The sequence below is a fragment of the Solanum verrucosum genome, unplaced genomic scaffold (genome assembly GCF_900185275.1).
Source record: "Solanum verrucosum unplaced genomic scaffold, falcon-dt-bn FXZP01000012.1, whole genome shotgun sequence".
Taxonomy (NCBI): Eukaryota; Viridiplantae; Streptophyta; class Magnoliopsida; order Solanales; family Solanaceae; genus Solanum; species Solanum verrucosum.
The window spans coordinates 4,774,699-4,785,472 of record NW_026020063.1 but is presented as its reverse complement, the minus strand read 5'-3'; positions in this window follow the sequence as shown (position 1 = coordinate 4,785,472).

Sequence of the window (10,774 nt, the reverse complement as noted above, 5' to 3'; positions counted from 1 at the left end):
TTCCAAGCAAAGAGGGGCATACTGTGAACACCTAATTTTTTACCAAAACATAAAGATTCGACACCCAATTTTAATATTTTAGCAGGGTTATATTTAAAATAAATGAAAAATAAATAACTGAAAATTACAACAAATTATAAGCTCACTTTATGTTTAAAGTTTAATAAAGAAAGCTTTTGAATTTAACGTATTTTGTTTTAATCTTTCAACTTTTATCTAGTCTAAAAAATAATAATAGTCGTATATATCATGGAATAGTAGAAAAAAATAATAATAAAAGATAAAAAGAAGAGTCCTAAAAATTTCAAATTACCTTACCTTTATCCTAATTACCCCCAACTTCCTTAACTTATTTGCTAAAAATCCTCCTCCCATTTAGTTTATTTTATTTTTTATTATATATATTTTTTTTAATTTTTTTTTTTGTTCTTGCACGATCTTTTACACGTTTCTTTTTTATTATTATTATTATTATTATTTCTTTCTTTCTTTTCTCTTCGTTCTTTTTTTTTTTTTCTTTTTATTATTTGTTTGTTAAATATCATATTACTATTTTTCTTCCTTTATTTCAACCCTAAAATTCTCAACTAAATTTTAAATTAAATCCTATTCCCACTCCATCACTTTCCTTTTAATTAGCACCAGACTCACACCCAAAACTATTATAAAAACACACGCTCAATAAAGAAAAAAGATGGACATATATACATATACACCGATACACAGAAACATAGAGAGAAAAAAATATAACAAAAAGTGAGTTTTATTTTGAAAATTAATTCAGCGTTCAAGGTTTCACTCAAGGTTTCGGATTCGTGGCTCTTTAAAGTTAATATTAGCTATTAACTTTGGAAATCAGTAGATCATAGCAGTTGTTTTTGTGGTATTAATTTTCGCAGCGAGGTAACTCTAAATTCTCGCATAATGTAGTTGGAATGCTCGTACGAAATTTGATTCCAATAATATGAAGTTTTATGAGTCGCATGTTATTATTATCTACTATTGTTTGTGATGAATTTATGAATGCTTAGAAAAACGTAACCGTTTACGTTTCTTGCTTTAGAATAATATAAAAATAAAAATAAAAGATGTATCATACATTTTTTTAATTATTGTTTTATACTCTTTAGATACAATTAATATTGAAATTGATTTCGTGATATTTAATTTTGAATAATTAATATTTCTTGGACCTTAGTTTTCACTTAAGAAAATTTTGTTGAAATATTTGTAGACTTGTTAGATTAGGATATAAACTGAATTTTAATTGATTGGTGATTTAGAAAACCTATGTGTAATGTGTTTTAATTTTTTATTAATATATTATTTTAATAAAAAAAATAGTTTGCCTTTAGAATAAGTGTCAAGATGATTATCGCTTTAATTCGAATTATTAAGGTATATAATTAAGAGGATACATGAATATTTATTTAGAGATTTATGGTACAAAATAAATAATGAATAATTAGGAAAACTAATTTTAAAAAATGAGAAAGCATAAGAAAAAAAAAACAGAACAAACGCAAACAAAAAGAATAATAATAAAAGTAGAGCGTAACAGAAACAAAAAAGAAATTTAAACCAAAAAAAAGTAAGAAGAATAAAAAATAAATAAAGGAACATAATGTAAAAATGAAAAAGTATAATAATAAAAAATATAAAGAAAAGGAAACCAAAAAAAAAAAAAAAAAGATGATTAAAACAAAAAATAAAATAAACAATAAAAAAAGAAAAGAAAGAGGAAGACGAGAAACAGAATGTCCAAAAAGAATAAAAAATATTAAAATAAAGGTTAAAGTAGAAAGAAACAAAAAAAAACGTAAAAAAGAAAAATACAAAGAGACAGAATGAAAAAAAAATATAAATTAATAAAACCAAAACGTAAAAAAGGAAAAAAAAAGTTAAAAAAAAAAGAAGTAAAAATTAAGAAGGAAAAATCTTTCTAAAAATAATCCTAATCTATTTAGAATTTCTTGCTAAAACTAATTCCAAATCACATAAAATTTTATTCCTATTTTAAATCTAACTAAAAAAAAATACAATCCTAAAATACTCAAACTCAAAAAATCTCAATCCTACACAAATTCTAATTCATAGCAATTAGATACCTACATATTTTCGATCCACAATAAAAAATAAATAAATACAAATACATGAAAAAGAAAAGGAGAAGAAAAGAAATTACAAGACATTTCAAGATTTGTAAATATCCACCTATTAACTTTACTTTATTATGTTTGAATAAATTTATGTGATATACATTTTTTTTAATTAACGAACATATATTAATATAATATAAATAGGTTTAAAATAAATCAAATAATGAGGTAAATAAATCTTATTATTAAGCTAATAATACAATATCCAAAAATTAATTTAAGTCATATATGTAGTCAATAATGCGATCGTGTTAGAATCACGAGACTCGAGGGGTGCCTAACACCTTCCCCTTGGTCAACAGAATTCCTTACTCGAATCTCTAATTCGCAGACCAATAAAAATAAAGAGACAAATTTCATTTTGATTAGGGATTTAAATAATAAGGTCACTTGGAACACCAAAACTCAATTCCAAGTGGCGACTCTGAATAACAAAATAATCCCTTTTCAGAATGTCACTTTAATTGGAAAAACTTTTTTTCTTTCAAAACATACTTAAATTAATTTTGAGGGAAAAGAAGGGACGTGACAATCCCAGACGTCTAGCTGGAATAAAGAGATAAAGACGGAAGTAGATGTAAGAAGATAAGATGATGAGAAGATAAAAAAAATAGACAATGAAGATGAGATGTGGACAAAATAAAAAGATGAGATAAGAGTAAAATTATTTGTCCTGTAAAAAAGTCAATAAAGTATGGTGTGAATTGTAGTGTGTCATAATGATAAGTAGTGAGTCATAATGTGTGTCATAATAAAGATGGACATATGTAAGGGATGGTAGGGGGTGTAATTTATTAGGTGACAAGTGTTAAGGTGAATAGTACATTATTGTAGTGTAGTATGAAAATCCTTTTTATATAAAGAAAGGATATGTAACTTAAAGAAGGCAGGCAATGCCTAACGTAATAAACATTTTCTTGAAAACACTCTCTCCCCTAAGTCATAAAAATACTTAAAAGTTAATATGGAGAAATCTGAAATCCAATCATATATTTCAGATAGCATGGCTAAGCAAGAGGCAAATGTATATTGTTCAAAAAATATGCGGAACTAATTTCATATATTCCTGAATATCATATATATGCTTGAATAAATTTATGTTAGTTATTATTTATTAGAATTATTTGAATCATGATTTCTAGTTTATTAGCACACTGGAAACAGGGAGAAAACTTCTATACTATGCCATCCTAATGTTGAAACCGGTAGGCGAGAAAGCCGTTTAGGGGAGTAAACAAAGTTGAGGCGCTAATAAGAAGGAAATATCCGCTAAAGTACGATGCTAGTAGTGACAGGAAAACATGATAAAGATAATCTAGTTCATAATGATCTAATATGAATTTAATCAATTATGAATATGATAGGAAGGAATAATTTGAAATAAAAAACCTGCATAATAAAGAACATGACTACATACATGCATGATGAAATGATAAAAAACAACGAAACTTTAATCTTATATGTACTTAAAAATATAGAAATAATCGAATTAAGAAGAATAATATGGGAAAAAATATTTAATGATTATGAATCAGAAGATATATTAAAGCAAGAATGTTATGAAATAGACCTACATGATTTAGACTTCGAAAGAATAGAATGGTATGATTTAGAAATAAATTCAGATTAAAATGAACTACGGATATTTACAATATTGGGTAAAATCTATGGAAGATATAAAACTATTAGAACAATTAATGGAGGAAAATTTATATATGTACCAAAGAACTGAAGATATGTTATATCTAGAATATATCATAAATAATATTAAAGAAATATTCAGATTAAAACAAATATCGGAAGAATATTACAATAAATATTATTACATATTACTATGAATTTAGCACTACCAAAAAATAATATTAAAGAGATATCAAGATTAAGACACTTAGTAAAAAGATATTATAATAAAATCTTAAAAATGAGTTACTCACCTACCACACTACCATCTACCACACTATCACTTTCATGAATTCACTAACTACCAGTTCCACTTCGAAACTATCACTTTCATGAATTCACTAACTACCAGTTCCGCTTCGAAAAATGGTATCATGCACTTGACGAGTGAATAGTTCCATTCAGCGAATCGCCAAACAGGTCGGCAATCTCGAAGAAGGCTGTCGTTTGAACACTCACAGTGACTGAAGGTTCTGTAACACTCGGCGAGCCAAGTAACAGTAGATAAGTCACCGATTTGATCGGTGACTGCGACTAATGTCGCCGAAAGGGCAAGGACTGAACGTTATATAATGGCCAGAATTTTAAATCTTTCAGTTTCTCTCAATCATAATCATCACGAACTACACCAAGGTAGTAGTTTACCTATTTTAGCATTATGATAGTTTGGTTAGTGGATTTGTTCTCGGAAGTGGATTTCTTTACTGACTAGATTTTTGATCACATTTTAATCGGCACAAAAGGTTAGTTCTCCGAACCGAAGTTTATTTTTGAATTGTTTGTACCCTTTTGCAATGATTGTATCTTATTGATGTGTGATGGGCCTCTCTGATAGGATTAAATTGCTTAAATGCCTATTTAAATCTGATATTTTTTCCCGCATTGATTTGATCGTCAAATGCTCGTAAATTGTGTGTCTTAAATGAGTGAAATTGTAGTGGGTTGTGCTTGTGTGATCTATAGATTAATTGGGTGAAGTCTAAGTAGCCATTGTTCATGCTGAGCTAGGAAAATTGCTCAATGATAAAGCGGGGGACACCTCTTTTAAGAGCAAATATCGTCAAATGGCCAATTTGGCATAACTGGGAGAAATCTGAGTATCCTGGGTCAATGGGCAGTGCAGGTTTTGATTGAACTTCGTTAGTGCATGGTTTGATTTTGCTTTCAAGGTTTGCGGGATTGAATTCGAGAAGGTGACATGAAAATGGGCACGTTGGGTCATTTGGAGAAAACCAGGATAAATTTAGGGATGATCATTGCTTCTGAGATCCATATGTGTGCAAAGCAGAGCCAGACATCACTCCTTTCCCGTTATTAATCACTGAATTGTGCAAAAGAGCTCGAGTGCCTAGAGATGAAAAGAAAGATGTAGAATTAGCTGCCACCTCCTCCACCAGTATTCGAAAGATCAAACCCAAATATCTTAAAGACCAAGCGAAAAAGAAACATAAGGAAGTTGTGGCCACTGGATCTATACCTGCAGAGGCATCTTTTCTTACTCCGACTCTTGGGCCTTCAAGTATACTCGAGACCATTACTACTCGTACTAACCCTCCAGGTCCCTCTACTGCAGCAATACCACTCAGACCCATTGCCGATGTTGCCTCTTGTGAGCCAATCACTTAGGCATCACTTAGCAGGATAGAACAACTTGCTTAATTTGCCAATTGTCGGACTGCCAACATAGAAAGCTCCATTCCAGCATGATTCAGGCTGCCCTCGATGATGCTGTGAAACCACTGAGCACCACTATTGATGCTCTAGCGGAAAGGGTAGCAGTGTGTCAACGCGACCAAAGAGCCACAGAGGAGGTAACAGTCTTGAAGGCAACCATTGCTTCTTGAGAGGCAACACAAGTTTTATTTTTTGTTGTTTAAATAACGTTTGTTGGATGTGCAGGTTGAAAATTTTAAGTTTGGGAGAAATAGGCAAATGGGCGAGATCCACTTGGTGCATCACCAAGTAGTTTGGTGAGCACGACGTCGATCACCCTTTGGACCAATTGAAGGGCTCACATTCTGTAAATTTTGGCGGGCTAAGGTCCATTCTGTGACTCACCAAGTGGATCGGTGATGTTAGCAACCCTCATAAAACTAGGTGCGAACTGAACGGTCAAAGGCTTTAAACCATTTTAAATTAGAAACATCTACTTGTTTTAACTTATCAACCCTTGTACTCTAACAAATACATTTTAGAACTTAATTTTTGCTTAATTTTTTTATGGGGTCATTGCGTGATTGGAATTCATTGCATTGCTCGCCTTTTATTTTGCTTTAATCGTTTAATATCTGCTTCCAAGGTTGGTGTCCTGATGAGTCCTAGATTGGGACTCACTCAGGGCTTTGTTTATAGAGATTTAGTGTCCTCAAATGCTTAATTTGTGCCATAAAGTGATGTTAAATACATGACTTTTAGGTTTACGGATTGAGGAACCAAATAGGAAAAATGAGCAACACAAGTTGAAAAAGAGGAAGACAAGAAAGCCTGAGGATCGCCAAGAGAACTCGGCGCATCGCCAAGTTACCCCTAGACAGCCTAATTTTACTAAACACTGAACCTGAAATGGGAAAAACATAGGTGAACTGCTTTCTCTATCGGCGAATCGCTTAATGCATCGGCGAAGGAAAATTTTACCGCCAAACACACTCATGAAGACCAAGATGATATTGACTTGGCAGAGTAAAGGACTAAAAGGTTTATCGCGGAAGTGATTGGCGATCCTGATCTAGATCGCCTAAAGTTACAAAGTCTGAATTAGGAAAAGGTGAAGAAGAAGAGGGCGATGGACTAGAACAATTGGGGAATCACTGACCGGTAGGAGGAGCCTAACTTTCATTACCAAACAACCCGAAAAAACAATATCTTAGATCAGTGTAAATTAACTTTTGGGAAGAGAGAAAACACATTCAGTCATTGAGGAACAAAATAGAGAGAACAAAAACACCATTCTTGTTGAATTTATACAATTTTGGAAAGATATTTCAATTGGGTATTGTAATAGACAAGATATTATTCTTCTTAGAACTTTGATTTTCGATACCCTGCTATGGAGCATGCTTTAGGTATTGAATTTTTTCCTTTCACGAGAATTATCTAAAACCCATTCTTGGGTGTGATTTAGCAAATATTTGTTGACATTATTGTTGGGTCTTGTTTGTTGAGAGGTTATATGTATTTTAATGGTGATTTCACCTAGTGGTTGTGGTTTAAGTTAATGGGTTTGTAGTTGCAAATATAAAACCACCCATGTACTTTCGGCTTGCGAGAGAGAGAGGTCGCGAAACCAAGACTGCTACACTGAAGGCCTAAGGAGTGAGTCGACATGAGGTTCAGCTCGAGAGGGTGAAACCTAGTCCCATATCCTAACACTCAGCTCGAGAGAGTGAGTGGGGTAAGGTGTAGGATGGCCTTCATGTGGCAAATGGGTGTCCGAGAGGAACCCATTTGAAACGGGGTAAGTTGCCCGAGAGGGAACTTATTTCCATCTAAAGCTTACCCTAGTCACTACTAGCTTACAAATTTCCTATCGAAAGCATGTACTCAGCGATTTATATCAATTTATATTGCGGTGACACCCCAAGAACTTCTCCCCATACTTGATCTCTCCTTCAAATTTTGTTGGTTTTGTTACACTTGTGAAAAAATCCCCCATTTGTTAATTGACACTTTTGTGTCACCCCCTAAATTTACTATGTTTTTACTCGTTAATGTTTTTAGCTATGACCAATTAGAACTAAATTTTATTTTTCTATTAATTCTCAAACCACTCTCTTGGGACACGACCCTAACCCTTGGTTGGGTTACTATATTATCGACGATCGTAGACACTCATACCGTAGGTTAGTGTCGTTGGTCACGATAAACATCAAAATGGCGCCGCTACCGAGGAATGGTGTTATATGAGAATTTTTAGATTAGTAGAATATTTGTTCTCCTTATTTTTAGTTTACTAACTTAATTCTTAGTTTTGAGTTGTTGATTTGTCTGAATGTAAACAGGGGTAGCAAATATGGCGAGCAATACTCGGGAGTTAATGGAGTTTCCTTGTAACACCCCTCAAAATGAAATAGGATAATTAGAAATTCACATGCGTGTTAGTAGTTGATAAACTTGTATATATGTTTGAAAGTGAGTTTATATGTCAGTTTAGTTGAGTTTGAAGTCAAATGTCAAAGAGACGACCAAGACGTTCGAAAACTAGTCTTTTACGTTGGTGTGTTCTAGTATGTTGTTCATGTTTTTATGTGTCGTATGAAGTCTAAAATCAATGGAGGTGACCCTAGTGTCTTAATAAATGTTTTTTAGGGTGAAACATTAGGGTACCACTCCTCGGGACCACCCTAAGGGTTCCCGAGGAGGACCCCAACCCTTGGCCAAACAAGCTGCCAAGGCAGCTTGAAATTTGCTCATGGAGGGAGCATGTCTGCGTCGACGACTAGCTCCACCATAGGCCAAAGTTTTGGTCCATGTTTCGGACTATACTATCTTGAAATTTAATTTTCAAAAACTTGTGGGAACACCCCCGTGTCGCGGACTTGTTTTCCCACGAAATCTGCTAAAATAAAACCCAAGTTTTACTTGTTTAAAAGGTCCAACTAAGTGAGGGGTAGTTTGGGTAATTTGGGGAATTATTATAAACGGTTGTTCTACCTATTTTAGGGTATTTTAAGTGGTTAAAACCCCAAAGCCTAGAATAAATTCTCTCTCTAGAACTCCATGGAAGACATTGATGAAGCTTCAAGCTAGGGGATGGGTTCCTACTGATTCCTCCTTCAAATTCCTAAGGAAATTAATCACGAAGGTATGGGGATTTTATCTTTGATTCTCCTTTCAATCAAAGAGCTAAATCAAAGTGATTTCAATGTTTTTCAAAAACACTAAAAACCCCATTTTCAATTCTAAGCTTGGGTTCTTGGATGAAAGTATTTCAAATGATGATTTATATTAATATTGATGGTTTTAAGATCAAAATCTCCATGAACCCTTGCATATCTTGAAATCCTAATTTTTGGGTCTAAAGTTGGTCTATTGATTATGAGCTAATAATGTGATACTAATGTGTAGATTGTTATGGGATATTGATTTATGTATTGTTCTAGATTGAATTATGAGGAATTGATGGTCAATTGTGTTATATTTGATGTTGGCCTTGAATGGGCAATTGTGACCTAAGGTTTATGATGATGATGATGAAGTTGTGAATAGATTATTGTTTCTAGTATTTCTATATATATATATATATATATATGCTGTAGATGTTAGAATTGTGAGGATTGATCCATTTGAAAGTGGGGAGGTGTTTACTTTATAAGGATGTTGTAATCATGGCCTTGTAGGTAAAGTTGGATGATTGTTGTTTTGAGTAATGTTGATTATGTGAAGGTAATGTGATATGATGTGAATTTGTGTATGGTCTAAGAGTATGAAAGGCGACCTTGTATAGAGACTTTATGTGTTATGCTTGGTTGTTGTCTTCTTTGAATGACTTAAAATGAAGGTGAGGTTATGATAGACTATATTTACCTACTCTCACATCTAGTGAAGAATGAATGAAAGAATGTGAGAATGAATGAAAATAATGGGAGTTAATGCTAATGAATGAAAGTTGAGTCTATTGTAACGATAGTCTCATAAAGTACTTCTTTAAATGAATGGGGTTCCTAGATGAAAGGTTTTCTCATCTTTGAATCCAAGAGCTTCCTAAATGAATGAATGTGGGTTAGGATGAGTACTCCTTCGTATGTTGAGATGAGAGTACTTAGTAGCAATCCTTATCCCTAAATGAATGAATGTGGGTTAGGATGAGTACTCCTTCATGTGTTGAGATGAGAGTACTTAGTAGCAATCCTTATCCTTAAATGAATGAATGAAATGAATGTCCAAACTCCGTGGGGGAGTAATGTCTAGCACCGAGAGGATATGAAGATGGGTGGATACTACTTCGTGAGTTGAGATGAGAGTATTTAGTAGCAACCCTAAAGATGGGTGCCCCTTCGTTAGTTGAGATGTGAATACTTAGAAGCAATCCTTTTATCCCTTAACTATGTGCCCACATAGGACTAGCTAGTGGTCTCTACCACGTAAAGTCTATAAGAATGACCCTACCTTAGGCAAGTGGGGATCCCTCATTCGGTAAGGGTTACTATCGGGATTCCATGTCAAGCTCCATGGTCTATGTCGGGTAAGGCTCTTCCCCCACATTAATGAATGAATGAACTAGGGTCTCTTAAGAATGCACTACTTAGGATAGGTGGTGGAATGGGACATCATCTAGACAATGCACAAGCAGACATTTAAGGGAGATCTTGATGTGTCTTAGTAATCATAATGAATGAATGAGTCTCTTTGGGCTAATTATTGAAAGTGTTGGTCTTTAAGCATGCTAATGTGAAAGTGAGTCATAATGAATTGAATGTAAGTGCTTATGTTGAATTGAATGTATGTGATGATCTTATGTCATTAGTGCATGAAGTTGTCTAAATGCATTAAGTTGAATGAACAATTTATGTTCAGATGTGAATGGAGCTTGTCTTGTGTAGCCTTAAGAATCACTTGGGTGTGATATGGAGAGGTAGTATGGGCTGCCTCACCATGTCTTACTTAGGTGAGTCTTGAGATGACATTTGATGAGTGTTCTAGTTTTAGGAAGTGACTTGTTGGCTTATGTGCTTATATGTCTTATGTGATTAATTGGTTAAGGTTGAGGCATGCATGGTAAGTGCACTTTGTGTGACCTTAAGGTGGTGCCTTAGTGTGGGTGATGGTATGGGACGTTGCCCATACATTTCACAAAGGTATTGTTGAAGGGTTACTTAAGGTGGAGGTCCAACGCAAGAAGGTAAAGGTAAATGGGTTATGCATGTTTATGATGTATTGTGAAGTATATGAGTTTGTATTGTTGGTTGTGACTTGTAAGGTGCCTATGATGTTGATGT